Raw genomic sequence first — 19437 nt, 5'->3', positions numbered from 1 at the left:
TCTTTTGTATCTTCTTTTAAGTCTACCACCGATTAAATACTTTATTTCTGCCCATTATAGATCGAACACGCTTGAGTTGTTGTGCTATTTGTCTTTGACAATATTGTCAATGATCATTTCATCACTCATGAGGGATATTTTTTTCCCTCACTTTTTCATCATTTTATTTTCCTCACTCATGATGAATATTTTTCGATCAGTAAGCGATATGTATTTGAATGAGCTAAGATGACAATTTGTTTGTATAGTGATTGATATTTATTTATTTTCATCATAGTCGGCTTGTTTTTGAGGGATATTTAAAATGAGTGATATTTACGAACCCTGTTAAAAACACAAGGCGGCAACACTAAGTTTAACTTGGGAATTCGTAACGAATCCAAAAATATAGCATCCATCGAGGTAAATTTTTTATGCTGCATTGTGTAATTTATACATTTTTACTCGTATTTTTTTTAAGTTAATGAAAACTAGCTATAACAAAAAAACGACAGAAATTAAACTTTTTTTGAACTTTCACAGGTTGTACCGACCACAACGCCTTTTAAATAGTGTAAGTTACAAGTTTATTGGTTTAAGGGTTTTTGAAATCTGTTAGGTTTTATGAAAGCAGTGTCAAGAATCTGGATTTTTGCGAATATCTTCAGAACCGTTCTTTGGGAATTTTTTTTAATTTGTTCAGGGTGATCAGCCACTCAAAACTAATAAAAAAAAATTGGTCTCTGCGTTTATCTCGAAATAAAATGTAAAGTTGTAAGCTAGCGTAGTCGGGGCACCCGACTTTAGCGTTCTCTCTTGTTTTTAAGTACAAAATACCGATCTTGACACTTTTATATATTTTAACTTGAGTTCTTATAAACCTTATAAACGACTATCTAATACCCGTCACTCGGCTAAAGGGAGTGCGAAGCAGATGTTATATATCCATTTTTGATTTGAAAAATGTCTTCTACATTTCGATAGGTATAAATATACACAACAAAATTGCACTTATACTTCTCGGAAATCTTAAAAAGGCTGAAATAAACTTGTTACATACTTTTGCTCGAATACAATATACCCTTTTACTCTAAGAGTAACGAGTATAATTAACGCGGCGATTGCGCCATTTAGAGGAATGGATTGATACCGCTGACTAACTGCTGATGATGCTGGAAAAAAGCTACCTGCGCTAAGAAAGTTCCTGATACAAATGGAATATCTGGATTATTTGTCCTTTTTGACTCCCTTTGGTCACTCTAATTCCCATTATCATGATGCAAATTCTAAATTATTTATATAAGAGTCGTTTAGCTGAGTAACGGGTATCTAATAGTCAAAGCACTCGAGTTATCTCTTGTCTTATCTAGGCCCGTAAACACACAATGTATTGCAAATATCAGGCTACTACAGATGAAACTAAGTGACAATAATTACCTTAGTAAATTACATTTTAACTACAGAAGTAGATGTGCCACAACTTGGTGAGCCCCTATTGTAGTTAAGAATTAAATTTAAACTTTTCCGCTAATTGCGAAAAAAATACATTACATGGTTTAGGTCGTTACTAAAAGCTTTAAGTTTAATGAAAGCACAAAAGTGTCATCTGATACAATTTTTTGGCGTACGAATTTCTACATAAATACGAAATACGTAAATAAAAAGTTTTTCAAAAATTTAAAAGTGCAAACAAATTTAACTTGGTAATAAATTGTTTTAACTACGTTTGATGCTACAACCAACAAAAAATCAGTTTGAAACGTTCAAAAATCAAGCCCAATCGGGGTCAAAAAGTGCGTAAGCCCGTTTGTTGTCAGTTCATGAACGCTTGTTCATAAAATAAATAAATATTTGGCATGCTTTGCGAACGAATGGGGTCTCTTTTAGAACATTTTGGGGTTAGGAAATAGTTTATGAACAGCGTTCGCAATTTCAGAACCATTGTTCATAATTTGACCACAATCGTTCAAAGCTCAACACTTTTCTGTGACGCGTTCATAATATTACCAAAAAGTTCATGATTTGCCCCGCGGCGTTCGTTTTTCATGAACGAAAAATAGCGAACGGATTGTTCTTAAATCAAAAAAAATGTTCTGGATTTTTTTCGTTCTTTTTTTACGTACGTATGAATTTTTCTAAAAAATTTATATTATTTGTTTATTTAACTGTACCCGTTAGTCGTAGGGTAAAAGGGTATATTGTATTCGTAGAATAGTATGTAACAGGTCTATCTAACCGTGTCCGTCTGTCCTTTTGTCTGACCGTCTGCCTGTCCGTATAATTATGAGATCTCGGAAACTACAAAAGTTAGAAAGTTGAGATAAACCACACATATTCTTGGGCTTCCTACGCAGCGCACGTTTGTTTCAGCCGAGAGCCTTTATGAATGTCCTGGCGCCTATAATTTAACAGATTTTGTTAAAGTGTAGGTGTACTTTTGTTGTTAAAATATCATCAAATTATAAGCAAATAATGGAATGCAAGCAGTCGTTTGCAGCTCTCCATGTCCCTCATACTCTCGTGTTTTAAAATATTTTGGCCTGAAATTGGGATATTGGCCATTAAGTTATATTTTAATGAATAATATTGGGTGTATAAATTAAATTGCAAAGTCACAAAAACTAACAAAAGTAAGTAATTTCGTGGCACACCTACATACTTGAATTCCCGTTAAATGCAAGATTCGACAAAGGCGCCCCAAAAAATAAGTAGTGAATAATGGCATTTTCAGAGTGCTGGCAAGGAGACACACAAAGCCCATCGAGCCCCGACAATGAGAATCAAATTATCAACACAATGGCAGGAACTGAACGGGAAGAAAGACGGTTAGGCTGAATAGGTTTATACAGGCGTCCATATACATACACACATATGTTCATTCATAAATTGGAATTGTGGAAGAGGAGCTATGCCACGTGTACTTGGGAAGCTTTTAGTTGCCTAATTGTTTTGGAGTCTACTGACCATTCAGGTATCAGATAAAAGAGCAGCTGCATTCCGAGTAACTCTAAAATAAACTCTACTAGGGTGTTCAATTGCGTTGCAAACTTTGTAAAGTGTAAAAGTGTATATCAATTCCAACAACAATTTCTATACAAAATAGTTTTAAAGGCCTACTTTTGAAAATTTTTTTGTATAGAAATTGTTGTTGGAACTGCCTTACACTTGTACACTTTACAACGTTTGCAACGCAATTGAACACCCTATATATATTATTTTATTTTATCCAATGAAATACATGACGAACACTGAACTAAAGAAATCTGGATGAAACTTTGCAACTTCTGCCTTCTAACGAACTATTCAAGTGTGTCCCTGAAAACTCTAACAATCAAAAAACAACCCAAAAGCAATTGTTGGGTTATTTAAAAATGTTCCGACATTTCTATAGCTAGATGAGTTTTGAAAAACATTTGAGTAGGCTTTTTAAAATTTTTTCCAACCACCACTTGAAATATCGGTGTCCCCGAAAAAATAGAGGTTTAAGTTTGCTTTTTGACACGCACTTGTACACACAAAAAAAAAATTGGTAAAATCAACTGTAATAATTGTCAAACAGGCCCCAACCAGCAAAATTGTCAATTCTTCTAAGTAAATCGTTATTTCACAACAACAAAATACACACAATTAGCAAAGACACAAACCCAAAGCAAAATCAAAATACACGTAACTATTTTAATAGTTACGTAATCTTTGTTGGTCAATTTTACCAAGCCATTTTTTTTGTGTGTATGAAAAACAACATAAGGGCTACTCAGTTTCATCGGATACATTTCAATTTCTTTCGATCAGCATTTTAAACTAAGCCGCTGAACAAATAATCCAATACATTTTGTTAAATCTTCTTCAAAATTAATTCCAAACAAGAAAGGAAGCTAGCTTCGGCCAGCCGAAGCTTATATACCCTTGCAGATCATTCCTATTAATTAACAAATCGCAAAAATGTTCAATTTTCTAATATTTCTCATTAATTTTCCGATCGTTCCTATGGCAGCTATATGATATAGTCGTCCGATTTTGATCAAATTAAAATTGAAATTCGGAAATATTTAAAAAGAGTCATATCCTAGAGTAGAAGATAATACAATAAAAACCAAAGAAGCTAGAATTTATTTCCTATTACTTTTCCATTAATTTTCCGATCGTTCCTATGGCAGCTATATGATATAGTAGTCCGATTTTTTAAATAATTAATTCGAAATTCAGAAATATTTAAAAAATAACATCCCCAAAAATAGAAGGTAATATTTCAAAAAACACCGAAGCTAGAATTTTTTTAAGTTTTTTTCTTCCGATCCTTCCTATGGGAGCTATAAGATATAGTTGTCCGATCCGGTCGGCTCCGACATATATACTACCTGCAATAGAAAGAAGACTTTTGCGAAAGTTTCGTCCCGATAGCTCAAAAACTGAGAGACTAGTTTGCGTAGAAACAGACAGACGGACAGACGGACGGACAGACGGACAGACGGACAGACGGACATGGCTAGATCGACTCGTCTTGTGATGCTGATCAAGAATATATATACTTTATGGGGTCGGAAACGTTTCCTTCACTGCGTTGCAAACTTCTGACTGAAATCATAATACCCTCTGCAAGGGTATAAAAAGGTTAACGAAGCCTTGGACAGGATGCAGATATTTTCAAACTCACAAACTTAACCAACTGTAGGACGAAAAAATTGACGTTAAAAAGCATCAAATTCAGGTTTGAGGGAACCCAACAATTGTTATACCCTTGCAGAGGGTATTATGATTTCAGTCAGAAGTTTGCAACGCAGTGAAGGAGACGTTTCCAACCCCATAAAGTATATATATTCTTGATCAGCATCACTAGACGAGTCGATCTAGCCATGTCCGTCTGTCCGTCTGTCCGTCTGTCCGTCCGTCTGTCCGTCTGTCCGTCTGTCTGTTTCTACGCAAACTAGTCTCTCAGTTTTTGAGCTATCGGGATGAAACTTTCCCAAAAGTCTTCTTTCTATTGCAGGTAGTATATATGTCGGAGCCAACCGGATCGGACAACTATATCTTATAGCTCCCATAGGAAGGATCGGAAAAGAAAACGTTAAAAAAATTCTAGCTTCGGTGTTTTTTGAAATATTACCTTCTACTTTTGGGGATGTTATTTTTTAAATATTTCTGAGTTTCGAATTAAATATTTAAAAAATCGGACTACTATATCATATAGCTGCCATAGGAACGATCGGTAAATTAATGGAATAGTAATAGGAAATAAATTCTAGCTTCTTTGGTTTTTATTGTATTATCTTCTACTCTAGGATATGACTCTTTTTAAATATTTCCGAATTTCAATTTTAATTTAATCAAAATCGGACGACTATATCATATAGCTGCCATAGGAACGATCGGAAAATTAATGGAAAAGTAATAGGAAATAAATTCTAGCTTCTTTGGTTTTTATTGTATTATCTTCTACTCTAGGATATGACTCTTTTTAAATATTTCCGAATTTCAATTTTAATTTGAATTTCGAATTAAATATTTAAAAAATCGGACGACTATATCATATAGCTGCCATAGGAACGATCGGAAAATTAATGAGAAATATTAGAAAATTGAACATTTTTGCGATTTGTTAATTAATAGGAATGATCTGCAAGGGTATATAAGCTTCGGCTGGCCGAAGCTAGCTTCCTTTCTTGTTTTTGTGTTGCTTTTAATTGAATAAACAAGGAAAACAAGGGAGTTTCTTAGTTGTTTGTTGTTTTTGAAAGAAACTCTCTCTTTTTTTGTTGTCTTACGAGGACTATTTACAAGTATTTTCTCTTTATTTTCTTTAAATAAATAATTTGTAGCATATATTCTGATTATGTTCGATATATTTTTAAATAATTAATAAATATTAAATAAAGACATTAAAATAATTGTGAAGGAAAAAAACACCTTTAGTTGTTATTATAGAGAATTAGTCAACGGACATTTTAAATGACTTTTTTTAGTCCAACATAAAACAATTCTGAAATGCATTCATTCCCTGCAAGAAACAGAATCAGTTTTGGACCAGTAAAATACTAGTTGTCTAGTTGTCTATTTTTCATATGCTTGTCATCGGAAACAACTAGTTCATTTGTTACCAGTTTTGCACAGCTGTTAAACCACACTAAAAAAAATATTTTCACGAAAAAACTATAAAATGTAACTCTAATCTAATTGACGCTCTCCTAATTAGTAATTAGGAATTCTGATAATTACTATGTAATCAAATACGGTAAATGATAATTAAATGGAATTAAAACAAGAAAGGAAGCTAGCTTCGGCCAGCCGAAGCTTATATACCCTTGCAGATCATTCCTATTAATTAAGAAATCGCAAAAACACCGAAGCTAGAATTTTTTAAAGTTTTTTTTCCGATCGTTCCTATGGGAGCTATAAGATATAATTGTCCGATCCGGTCGGTTCCGACATATATACTACCTGCAATAGAAATAAGACTTTTGGGAAAGTTTCATCCCGATAGCTCAAAAACTGAGAGACTAGTTTGCGTAGAAACAGACAGACGGACAGACGGACGGACAGACGGACAGACGGACAGAAGGACAGACGGACAGACGGACATGGCTAGATCGACTCGTCTTGTGATGCTGATCAAGAATATATATACTTTATGGGGTCGGAAACATCTCCTTCACTGCGTTGCAAACTTCTGACTGAAATCATAATACCCTCTGCAAGGGTATAACAAACTTACTTTTTTGAGGCAAGTCCCCTCTCTAGGACTTGAACCCGGGACCTTTGTATTTGTAGACACAATAACTGCTTGAGCCATACACGCATCACATTTTGCAATGCCAATGTGATTTTCGGACAGATTAAGCTAAGTTTGAAATTTAAATAAATCATCACCCAGCTAACAAAAAAAAAAATTACAAAGACTGGGGATTGAACCGAGAACATATTCAGTTTGATTGGTTTTAAATTTCTCAACACATTTACACCCTGGGCTATATTTTTGGATCATATATGTTTCAATTGCAACTAGTTAAATTCCAGTTGTCTTTTTACTGGATGTTAACGTGTATTTGATCAACCAATTAAATATTTGTAAGGCTTTTTTTCGGTCAGAAAGTTACCAGTCCGAGACAAGTTGCTTTTTCACTACACACAAAAAAATTTGCTTGGTAAAATTGACCAACAAAGATAGTTACGTAACTATTAAAATAGTTACGTGTATTTTGTTTTTGCTTTGGGTTTGTGTCTTTGCTAATTGTGTGTATTTTGTTGTTGTGAAATGATTATTTACTTAGAAGAATTGACAATTTTGCTGGTTGGGGCCTGTCTGACAATTATTACAGTTGATGTTACCAAGTTTTTTTTTGTGTGTAGTTTTGTATTATTAAGTTTTTCAACTAGCGCCAATTTTCCAGATCCTTTGTAGTCCAAATGAATTCAGACAAATTCTGGTTGCTTTATATTAGTTGTATAACTAGTTGTTTTTCAGACTAGTTCGCATTTTTCCTAAAGGAAATCCACTCGCTATCACATTCCCTTCTAAGAACCCAGTTGTGTGTTTTGTCTAATATAAGCAGTGATATATTTGCCGAATCGGTTTAGCATGACCTTGGCGATGTCAACAACCGCCGAAATCGTTGGTGAATAGTGGTGTTACACAATAAACTACTTAATTATCCCCATGCAAAACTTTGCATAAACAAAACTGCTTGGCGAAAGAAAAAGCGGACACATGTCAGCAACACCCGGCAAGGCGCGGATCTAATAACAAAAGTCAGCTGTTCCCATCCTGGCTCTCCCAATTTTCGCTCTGAAAGCTCGCGAACGACGAAAGCTTGCTGTTTGCCATGTGGGGAAGCGGGTCAACGCTGCGTATGCGTTACGTTTCACTTTCGCTGCCGACAAAGTAACTTAGCTTCCTCCATTTGGCGGCTGCTGCGACCCAATCAGACTCGTTCCGTTTCGATTTCAGTTTCAGTTCCCGTGCAAAACTCAAGGCGTCTGGTTGTGTGTCCGTAGGAAAATTCATTCGACATTCCGGCGCAAGTCGCGCGCTGGTTTCGATTTGTGTTACGGCTGCTGCTGCCCCAAAAAGTAGGCAACGTGAACTGTGCAAGAAATCTCAACTCAAGCCGAGTGAATCGGGTTTTAAAGCTTTAACTTCGCTGGGGCGAAAGTTTTTTTTATGAATGAACCGCTCGGTCGGCAGCGGATTGTTTTAATTTTGGGCGATGAATGCGCGTTCTGAAAGTCCGGGCGTGTCTAGCCTTATAATGGCACTTCGATAGGAATTATTAGCAGGCCCACCGAAAGGAAATCAATGAAAAACTCACTTTGAAACGTCAAATTAAGGTTTCTTCTAGGGCATTTAACAAACCACATACGAAGAAATCAGGGAAATGGATGGTTTCTACGCTGCACTATGGGTCATTTGACCACTTTCGTTATCCAGAATTAAATACTAGGTCATTTCAAATGATATTAACGTGAAAGTCGTCATATTTTATCACTGCGCATATTATGTATGAGAATCATCCGGATTGGATAACTGTATCATATAGTTGCCATAGAAACGATTGGATTAACTATGCTGAATTTTGAGATATATGCACATAGCTTTAGAAATACCGATTTTTACGTTTTTAATACAATTTGAAAAGTTTTGTACAAATTGGACGACTATATCCTAAAGTTCTCAAAAAAAGGGCAAGGAACAGACTTTACTATTATTCATTAGCTGAAGAATTCGAGGAAAAGCAAAAGTATAGTGCGGCTCAATAAAATTATTTTAAAGAAGATAATGGTATTGATGTGTACATACAGAACAAGATAAATAGTATAGAATATTCATATATAATTCATTTCTCAGGGCAGTTTCTACATAACATTTTTTAGCTCTGTTCTTACATAACATTTTTCCGCCCTGTTTCTATGTAACATTTTTTGGTATGATCGGACAAATAAAAACACCTCTTAACGAGGTAAAAAACTATTGACGATCGCACCTTCAACATACAAAAGTTCTGATATCAACATTTGTGACGAAAAATGATTACACTCGTCATAAAATAGGCTTTCTAATATTTTCTCATTCGGCCCGCCCTAGCAAACTATTCCAGCCTTTTTCCCTTAACAGGCATTTTCTATTGCAGCGTGCCGAAGCTGGCAAAAGTGGCTATTTTCGTATAAAAATAACTTTTAAACGTGACTTTTTACAGTAATGTGTTATATACTAAAATTTAAGGAATCTCAAGGGCTATACAATTTAAAGTTGTAAGGAAAATCGTTAGAGCCGTTTTTCTAAAAATTAAAAAAAAGCTAAAAAGAAAGTTAAAAAAAAAATTCTTTTGTTCATATCTTTTTAACTATTACATTTACACAAATTGCATATAGAGGGCGTTTATAGCATTTAAAAATACGGCTTTCCGAATTTGAGCTATTTATAGCTGTTTTCCCGCTAAACTAGCAAGTTTTTCCAAAACTCATCATATAAAATTTTCAAAGCTTAAAAAACATGTTTTGGACAAACTGACAAACAGAATTAAATTTTCATTTTGGGAAGAAGAAGAAAATCTTATTTTGGCTATAACTTTTGAACGGATTTTGACATATGACCCCTCATTCGACGGGTATTTTCAAAAGGAATACAACTAAAACATTGCGAGGGGGCATTTATCCCCACCGGCCCCAACAGCTCCAAATTTCGAAATTTTCACTTTTTCACTTTTACCGCTCTCTCTCCCAAGCCAATTGATTTTCTTAAAGTCTTGGTATGCAATCCTCGTGCAGGGCTCTATTACGCAAATACTTTTGAATATTTGACAATGATTCAAATATTCCAAACACACAATAAAATATTACCTCAGGAGAGCGCTGCCACGAGTGTATTTTCTTAATCCCTCCATGAAAGTAGTGTGTTTATAAGCTTGCGGGCGTGAGTTTGATACCCGGAGAGATAACAAGAGGTTTTTCTTTTATTGTTCTTTTAGGGAAGATAAAAGTATCAAACCACCAAGACGTGTTTATAGAAATTTATTGGACACCAGATGACGCTGAATGTGAAATAGTTATAAGGTGAACAAAAAGATTTTAATTTAAATACAATATATACTTTAAAATTGATTTGAAAACAATTCTGTTTTAAATGACTATGGAATTACTATATCTTAAGAACTTTATATGATACAGTGGCGAATCCAGGATTCTTTTGTGAGGGGTGATATCAGAACAATTTTTTTGTTGCATACTTTTTGAATACAAAAATTTCTTTCATTTTTAACCCGAGTGGGGGGTTATATATCACCCATATTACCCCCCGTGGATCCGCACACGATATGATATGAAAGTTTCGTGCCGTTATTTTTTGAAGTTGGCACCTGCTGGATTAGTTTTCAATCCCTGTCATAAGGGTGTTATATTCAATTCACGTGCGAGTCTTTCCTAAAGCACCCCAACAGCAACCCACGATGACTTCAAAAAAATTATAAAAGCCGAATAGGCTTTCACGCAAATGCGAAGTATTTACTTGAGAATGCTTCTCTTGTGGGACCCATAAAGCGTCGCCGTTGTTGTTGCTGACCCGGCTAATACGTGATCAGATCACACAACAAACCGCAACACCGACAGCAACAGCAATCTGAAGGAAATACCTTTCTCTGCTCCTTCAACTTGGTCGTCGCCATGGCCGCCATTAAATATGACACACGCCAGCCGGCTGACGCCTGCTAACATTACGAGTACTCTATAGGCATTCCGATTTCAATTCCTCTACGGTCGCCATCGCTCATACGCCCCGTGTGCCGACCAACAGCTTCCTCGCCTGCTGGGCTTAATTGCCGAATATTTGTGTGCGGCACAACAAATGCGTTCCAGCCATTCGACAGCACCAATAGAAAGAACGTTTTCATTTTTCAGTGACACTTGTGGCAGTCAAGGATATATGAGCCTAGCAGTTTAAAATTACCGAAAGGCAGTGGCTGGAACGCGAAGAAAGTCAAATGGACGAAGCGTTTTAATTACATCCGGAATAAGAAATTTCCGGCTCTCTAGAAGTGCGTGTGTGTGCGTCCGGACGAAGTGTGGGTGTTGTAGACGGGTAAAGGACCTCAAACAGGCCAAATCTCCTGCCAGACAAGCCATTTCGGCTGTCGACAGTCATCAAAGCGGCTTAAAGTTCCAGTATCGAGTACGAAGCGTCTAGGACAAAAAGACGCACTTTTATACACTGGGGAGCACTTTGGGTGAGTATGGTTTGAAATTGTAGGCCACTAGCTTATGTTACGTATACGCTATGTCCCCCAGCAGGGATTCACGGCTGCATAGTATAAAAAGTCAGTTTAGCACTTCAACACTTTTCCCCATAAAATGTTAGATCAAGCCGAAGTCGTTTGAGTCTTAAATTTTTCCTTTCAACACATACTCGAAACAATTGTAGAATTTATTATAAATAGGTTCTGAATTATAAATTTATGGGTGCATTACCATTTCCAAATTACGAAACATAAAATATGTGATTATTCCAATAAGTACAAGTATAAACATTATTAATCGTTATTCTGACTTTCACAAATATTTTTACGGGGCCTTGGAAAGGACATATGTAGGTATACTTGTTTCTGCTTGTAAGCCAAATATACTTTCTTGTTATAAATATTCTTGTGCTTGTCAACCAGCAACCACAACTTGGAAAAAAACAAAATAAAATAAAATCGATAAAGCTTAAAAAAAGTCAAGTCGAGCGAGATATGCGCGAAATTAAAGCTTCAAAGTGACAAGAAAGTCAGGCAGACATATATTTAAGAAATAACTAATGTGATTTCCTCAAAAGTGAGTAAGTTCTCCAAAAGGACTTTTCGAGGAATACATTTGCAGTCCACTGGGTATTTAATAATAAATGATTATGAATTATGAAAAGTTTCTTTAATTGAATGGATAACTTAAATAAATTCTTTTGATTTTGAGTTTGTAAAGTTTTAAAGTTTTTTGCATTTGAAATGTATCTTCTCCTGGTAACTTCACCTGTAATTGAAAAATGGGCAAGCGAAAATGGCTTGAGTATAAACCCAAAAAAATCCAAGTGTGTAGTAATCTCTAAGAGGCCAATCGATACAAGTATTGATAATCAACAATACGCCGATACAATTTGAGGAGTACGCACATAATTTAGGTATTACGTTCAGCAACACACTCAGCTGGAGTAAACACATATCGAAGGCTACAGGTCGAACTTACGGCTTATTGCGCCAGCTTTCATACTCCAAAACATACCTACCGTCTCAAATAAGGCTTTTAGTAGCTAAAGTGATTCTTGTTCCAACACTATTTTATGGTGTGGAAATTTTTGGACACTGCGAAACCCGTGAAATGCAAATGCTGGAAGTAGCCTTTAACTCTATCGTGAGATATGTTTATACCCTTGCAGAGGGTATTATCAAAGACCAATATAATCTCTAAGATGAGTAACGGCCATACATTCGTTTTGCAATATGCAGCTCATTTTTTGGTGGCGACGAAAATCTCGGTCTCTCCGCTCCACTATGGGGCATTATATATACGCTTCGGCTTGCCGAAGCTAGCTTCCTTTCTTGTTTTGATCTATTCTTAATACGTTTCCAATAATGGTTCAATAATTTGAATACTTGTAAAAAACACATTTATGCCAAAAAAAACAGGTCAAATGCCCCATAGTGCGCTCGCACAAAGTTGAGAGAGTGCACATACTTGTGTGAGTAAACACAACTCGTAAGCAAGTGCTTATGTGTGCGTACTTAATTGACGAGACGATTTTCGGCTAGAAATCATTTCTGGGCTAAGAAACTAATTGTGCGTCGAAAAGAACTTCTATGACTGAACAGGATGTTTATTATACCCATTACTCGTAGAGTAAAAGGGTATATTAGATTCGTGAAAAAGTATGTAACAGGTAGAAGGAGGCGTTTCCGACCCTATAAACTATATATATTCTTGATCAGGATCACTAGCCGAGTCGATCTAGCCATGTCCGTCTGTCTGTCCGTCTGTCCGTCTGTCTGTCCGTCTGTCTGTCCGTCTGTCTGTCTGTATGAACGCTGAGATCTCGGAAACTACAAAAGCTAGAAGGTTGAGACTTTCCACGCATATTCTTGGGCTTCCTACGCAGCGCAAGTTTATTTCAGCCGAGTGCCACGCCTCCTCTAGCGCCCACAATCGCCTACTAACGATTTTAAAATGTGTCTGGCACCCACGCATATTTATACCTATCGAAATGTAGAAGATATTTTTCAAATCGGACCATTCATTAAAAAGTTATACGCAATCAAAATTTCTATATCTATCTCCCTCGCACTCCCTTTAGCTGAGTTACGATTATTAGTCGGGACACCAACCCGAGTACAGCGTTTGCACTCCCTTTAGCTTAGTGACGGGTATTAGATAGTCGGGACACGAACCCGACTATAGCGTTCTCTCTTGTTTAAATCAGGGACTGCAAATAAGTGTTATGAGTTTAAAAAAATTGATAGTCAAAATAGCGTCCAAAAAATAAGGGAAAAAACCACTTATTTAGTATGGTTCGGCAAATGGGAAAACGTGATAAACCTTTTTTTTCAATTTTTATTTTATAAATTAAATATAAGTCTTATTTTTCAATTTTTAAATTAAAAATTGAAAATAGGTCTTATTCTTCAACTTTTATTATAAAAATTAAAAATAAGTCTTATTTTCCAATTTTTATAATAAAAATTGAAAATAAGTCTTATTCTCCACTTTTTATAAGCCTTATTCTCCAATTTTTATTATATAAATTGAAAATAAGTCTTATTCTCCAATTTTTATTATAAAAATTGAAAATAAAAATTGAATGCAAATATCTTTTAAACCAATGGGAATATGGGCCAAAATCTAAAACAGGATTGATCTTCGAGTCAATACCTTTCATATGAGCTATGACATGACTATGTCCATGGATATTTTAAGGACTTATAACGCCTTTTAATGTTTTATATATGTAACTTCTATGTTCGGTGGAAGTACATGACGTCAAAAAAAACCATTTAGTACCAGAAAATCCAAATGATAAGAATAAATATCCCAGTCGAAATGCACCTGTCCATCTGTCTGATATTGCTTAAAGTAATTAAAAATGAAATTCGCGAATTTTCCAATTATTTATAAGTATATTTAGTTAAGTTAAGTTATGTATGATCCACAAAAATAAATCCTCTTGTTCCTAAGAATTCGCGGTTTTTTAAGAATCGACATAGAATACATATTTAGGTATCTGAAGTTAAGTTATGTAAGATACACAAAAATTAATTTATAGTATCGTTTTACACATTTAAATTAAAACTAAAAACATAACTTTTAATACAAAACATATAAAACTGCTTGATAAAATTTAAAAACATTATAATAAATTTTATTGTTAAACCAAAACAAAGCGAAGGATATTTAAATTGAATATATTTAAAGGATATTTAAATTAAATATATTTCGCTTTATTTTTTATCAATGGCTGTTTTTATTAACTTTAAAATGAAAAAATTAAATTTAATTTTAGACTTAATATTTTAAACTTTGATTAAATGACTTAAAATATTTACAGTAAATACGAATGATATCATTTAAATATTTTCATATTTAATCCAGCAGCTGTATATGTTTTGTGGTAAAAGTTATGTTTTTTCATATTTAATTTAAGTATATAAATGCAATTTGGATAAATGATTTTGTGCCATTTAAATTTGGTTTATATTTAGGTAGTATATCTTAATTATGTAATATATTTAATAGTATATTTATTATTTTAACAATTCAAATTAATTAATGTATTTAATGGTAGTTATATTTCTAAAAAGTATTTACCAGTATAAGTAATTAATATTATAACTGTTTTAAACATTAAAAATCATATTAATATATTACCTATTTAAATTATCTAGTAAAGTTAAGTTACAATTTTACAATTTACATTTTTAGTATTTTAAATTAAAACAACATTTCGTTAAATGATTTTGTGTCATTCAATTTTAATTTAATTTTGACTTATTTTTCCCCATTGTGATTCTCCTTTTCATTAATAATTGAAATAGTTAATATAGAAATACATACATAAATATTATTATTATAATTCTATTATTTTAATTATTTTAAAATCGAAATATGAAATTAAATAAATACAAAAACAAGAAAGGAAGCTAGCTTCGGCAAGCCGAAGCTTATATACCCTTGCACATCATTCTATTAATTTACAAATCGCAAAAATGTTAAAATTCCTATTATTTCACATTAATTTTTCAAGCGTTTCTATGGGAGCTATATGATATAGTAGTTCGATCTTTTTAAAATTAAAATCGAAATTCGGAAATATTTAAAAATAGTCATATCCCAGAGTAGAAGAGAATGTAAAAAAAATCAACAAAGATATAATTTTTTTCCGATTAATTTACATTTAATTTTTCCACCGTTCCTATGGCAGCTACATGATATAGTGATCCGATTTTTTAAATATTTAATTCGAAATTCAGAAACATATAAAAAATAATATTCCCATGAGTAGAAGATAATATTTGAGAAAACACCGAAGCTAGAATTTTTTTAACGTTTCCTTCCTATGGGAGCTATAAGATATAGTTGTCCGATCCGGTCGGTTCCGACATATATACTACCTGCAATAGAAAGAAGGCTTTTGCGAAAGGTTCGTCCCGATAGCTCAAAAACTGAGAGACTAGTTTGCGTAGAAACAGACAGACGGACAGACGGACGGACAGACGGACAGACGGACATGGCTAGATCGACTCGTCTTGTGATGCTGATCGAGAATATATATACTTTATGGGGTCGGAAACGTCTCCTTCACTGCGTTGCAAACTTCTGACTGAAATCATAATTCCCTCTGCAAGGGTATAATAATCAAGCTGCTCAATAAGCGAAATATGCACAATAACAATGCGCGAGAATACATGTGCATTAGGGCGGTCCAAAAAATGAAATTTTTTTCTCACCCCTTAACGTGGTATATTAAAGTATGCAAAAAATGTATGTAAAAACAAAAAAATTTTTTTTCGAGATTTAGACCTTGCGAAACGTCTTCAAAGTTTGCTTTTAAATACGACATGTATAACCGTTCGAATTTGGTCGAAAAAAATCGCTCTCCCATGTCTTGTCTTGTCAAATTATGAAATTCTTTGGAATAATTGTTAAAAAAAAAGGAGAGCAAAACATCAACTGAATTGTTGATATCTATGCCACCTTGATCAGAAAAACTTTTTGATCGAAGGCAACACTGCGTATGGGTGATAAACTTTGAAACCAACTCGCAGACCCTAAAACACGATTTTTTTAAAAATTGTCTTTTGGTATACCTTGAATACCACAATGCGCACTGTAGAAGCGGGTGGGAGTAGGACCTTCAAAATTTCCATACAAATGTGAACCGCCCTAATGTGCACACATACAATCGTATTCTGTCTCTGTATGCGTGCATGAGAGCGGCTGGCTCTAGAGCGGTCTCTCTCTTGCTTTTGAGCAAGAGAGCCTGGAGCCAGCTCTAGAGCCAGCACCAAAAAATTGTGTGCAAAAAAATCGTATGGCGTTATCCATCTTCATATTCTACACTGAGAAAACTTGAGAACGAAAAAACCAAGAACGAATCTTCTTGATTTCAGTATTTTGTCTTCTCACTTTTTTTAGCACAAACGTTCTTGAAATCAAGAATAAAAGCATTCTTGATCTGGCTTTTTGAGAATACATCCATTCTTGGTTTTGTTTATCAAGCATGAACACTATTGAAATCGTCCCCAAGCATTCTTAAAATCGTTCTCAACTTCGTCTCAGAGATGAAAAAAAATGAGAGAGATTAAAAATGAGAGAGACATTCTCTCTGGAATTTTTCGGCAAGCTACCGAAGTTTACTTCGGCTCTCGTCAAATGCTCGTTTTTTTTCGGCCAGTGAAGCGGAGTACACACGCGGACGACACACGTTTAAAGAACCTTCTAGAGGAACTAGATATTTTGAGTGCGCTCCCCTTCCTCAAACGTAAGTAATTAATAATAACATTAGTGTAATAATAAAAATAATGAAAATAAGCTATAAAATAAATAAATACTTTGAACTTGTATGTTTGTGAAAAAAAGTGACGCCACGCTAAATGCATCTATGTATGTATACATATGTGTGTTTATGCAGGAGCGTGCTTGCGCTTGTAAGGTTCTGTTTTAAAAAAGTAATATGAAATAATACTTTAACTATTTTTAGGCGCTGGAGTGTCTTTATGGACAAGGAGAGATCAATGAGGCGATTCCGCCAATTGGTTTACGTATTGTGTTCCGGGAGAAGCTGTTCGCAAAACTCGAAAGTATGTATATATATAAATAATATACAATTTGTATTATTTATTGTTATTTAAACTATATATAAATCTTGCAGTTTGTGGGACGTAATCAGGAAAAGAGCGAAAAACAAACATCGCTGATTGGTATCGGTCCACCTAGAGGAGGTAGCACGCTTGGCAAGGTACATTTTAAAATTATAAAACTTTATATTTATTGTACGTTTTATGTATATTACTTAAATTTATTCGTACTTACTTAATAATGATAAGATTGCTGTTAGACTTAAATATGTTTAGTTATAAGTAATTTGTAATTATGTTATATCTATAATAATAAATAAAAAATTAATAAAATAAAAAAAAGTGAATATATGAAATTTTTAATTTTTCTGAAAAATTCCTTTTTGCATCAAGAGTGGAACATTCTTGAAATCGATAACGCCTATTCTTGAAATCAAGAACGCCTATGCTTGAATCCAAGAATTTTTCTTCTTGAAACCAAGAATACGTTCTTCTTGGTAAGAGAGAAATTATTAAACCCGAGAACGATTTACTCTTGGAACCAAGAACGCCTATTCTTGAAACCAAGAACGCCCATGCTTGAATCCAAGAATTTTACTTCTTGAATCCAAGAAGACTCATACTGAAATCAAGAATACTTATTTTCAAAAAAGTAGTCTCAAATCAAGAACACTCGTTCTTGATTTTAGTAAAACCGTTCTTGGCTCACTTTTGAGCACGGAAATACTGAAATCAAGAACGTTGAGAACGGTTTTTTTTTCTCGGTTTTATGATTTTAGTAAGAAGTTTGCAACGCAGTGAAGGAGACGTTTCCGACCCCATAAATTATATATATTCTTGATCAGCATCACTAGACGAGTCGATCTAGCTAGAATTTTTCTAACGTTTTTTTTCTGATCCTTCCTATGGGAGCTATACGATATAGTTGTCCGATCCGGTCGGTTCCGACTTTAATACTACCTGCAATAGAAAGAAGACTTTTGGGAAAGTTTCAAGCCGATAGCTTTAAAACTGAGAGACTAGTTTGCGTAGAAACAGACGGACAGACGGACATGGCTAGATCGACTCGTCGATCTAGCTAGAATTTTTCTAACGTTTTTTTTCTGATCCTTCCTATGGGAGCTATACGATATAGTTGTCCGATCCGGTCGGTTCCGACTTTAATACTACCTGCAATAGAAAGAAGACTTTTGGGAAAGTTTCAAGCCGATAGCTTTAAAACTGAGAGACTAGTTTGCGCAGACGGACAGACGGACATGGCTAGATCGACTCGTCTAGTGATCCTGATCAAGAATATATATACTTTATGGCGTCGCAAACGTCTCCTTCACTGCGTTACGATACAGCCATGTCCGTATGAACGCTGAGATCTCGGAAACTACAAAAGCTAGAAGGTTGAGATTTCCCACACATATTCTTGGGCTTCCCACGCAGCGCAAGTTTATTTCAGCCGAGCGCCCCTCTAACGACCTTAATCGCCCACTAACGATTTTAAAATGTGTCTGGCGCCCACACCTTTAAATATTTTCGAGAAGTATAAATGCAATTTTGTTGTGTATTTTTATAACTTTTGAAATGTAGAAGACATTTTTCAAATCGAACCATTCATTAAAAAGTTATAAGCAATCAAAAACATTTTATATATCCATCTCCCACGCACTCCTTTTAGCCGAGTGACGGGTATTAGATAGTCTGGACACCAACCCGACTATAGCGTTCTCTCTTGTTTATATATTGATATCACGTACATATAGGATTTTCTGCACTCAAAAAAAAAAACGCCTAGAATCGCCTTTGGTTTTAGAAAATCGCCTATGGATTTGCTTTACTGGCGATTTTGTCTATATTAAAGAAAGTAGGTTTTTAAAATCAAAGGCGTTTTATTCTAAAAAACAAAAAAAAAACATCTGGGATTGAGAAATTTTTTACTAGAAAGTAAAAAAGTTATGTCTTACAATTAGAAATAAAGGTTTTCTAAGAAATGGAAATACCGTTTTTTTTAATATAGAAACATATTTTCTAAACCCAAAGAAAAAGTTTTATGTTTTTTAAAAAACTTTTCCTTATTTAAAGGAAAAAAAATTCGAAATTAAGAAAATTGTTTCCCAGAAAGAAAAACATTTTCCATAAATCTAGAAAAATATGTATTTTGTTTTAG

The 19437-nt window shown here is 34.3% G+C and overlaps 1 protein-coding gene across 1 annotated transcript in view; it reads left to right on the top strand.

The window, feature by feature from the left end:
- The first annotated feature begins 7948 nt into the window (after nucleotides 1-7948).
- The window catches only part of LOC108060248 (uncharacterized), a 275381-nt gene continuing 263892 nt past the window's right edge, over nucleotides 7949-19437 (top strand). The window contains exons 1-2 of the mRNA XM_044394777.2: nucleotides 7949-8043; nucleotides 10864-11189. The gene's annotated coding sequence lies outside the window, so the exon portion shown is untranslated. The remainder of the gene's footprint in view (nucleotides 8044-10863; nucleotides 11190-19437) is intronic.

The sequence above is a fragment of the Drosophila takahashii genome, chromosome 3R (genome assembly GCF_030179915.1).
Source record: "Drosophila takahashii strain IR98-3 E-12201 chromosome 3R, DtakHiC1v2, whole genome shotgun sequence".
NCBI lineage: Eukaryota > Metazoa > Arthropoda > Insecta > Diptera > Drosophilidae > Drosophila > Drosophila takahashii.
The sequence above is the reverse complement of the archived record's forward strand: the minus strand, read 5'-3'. Positions and strand labels throughout refer to the sequence as shown.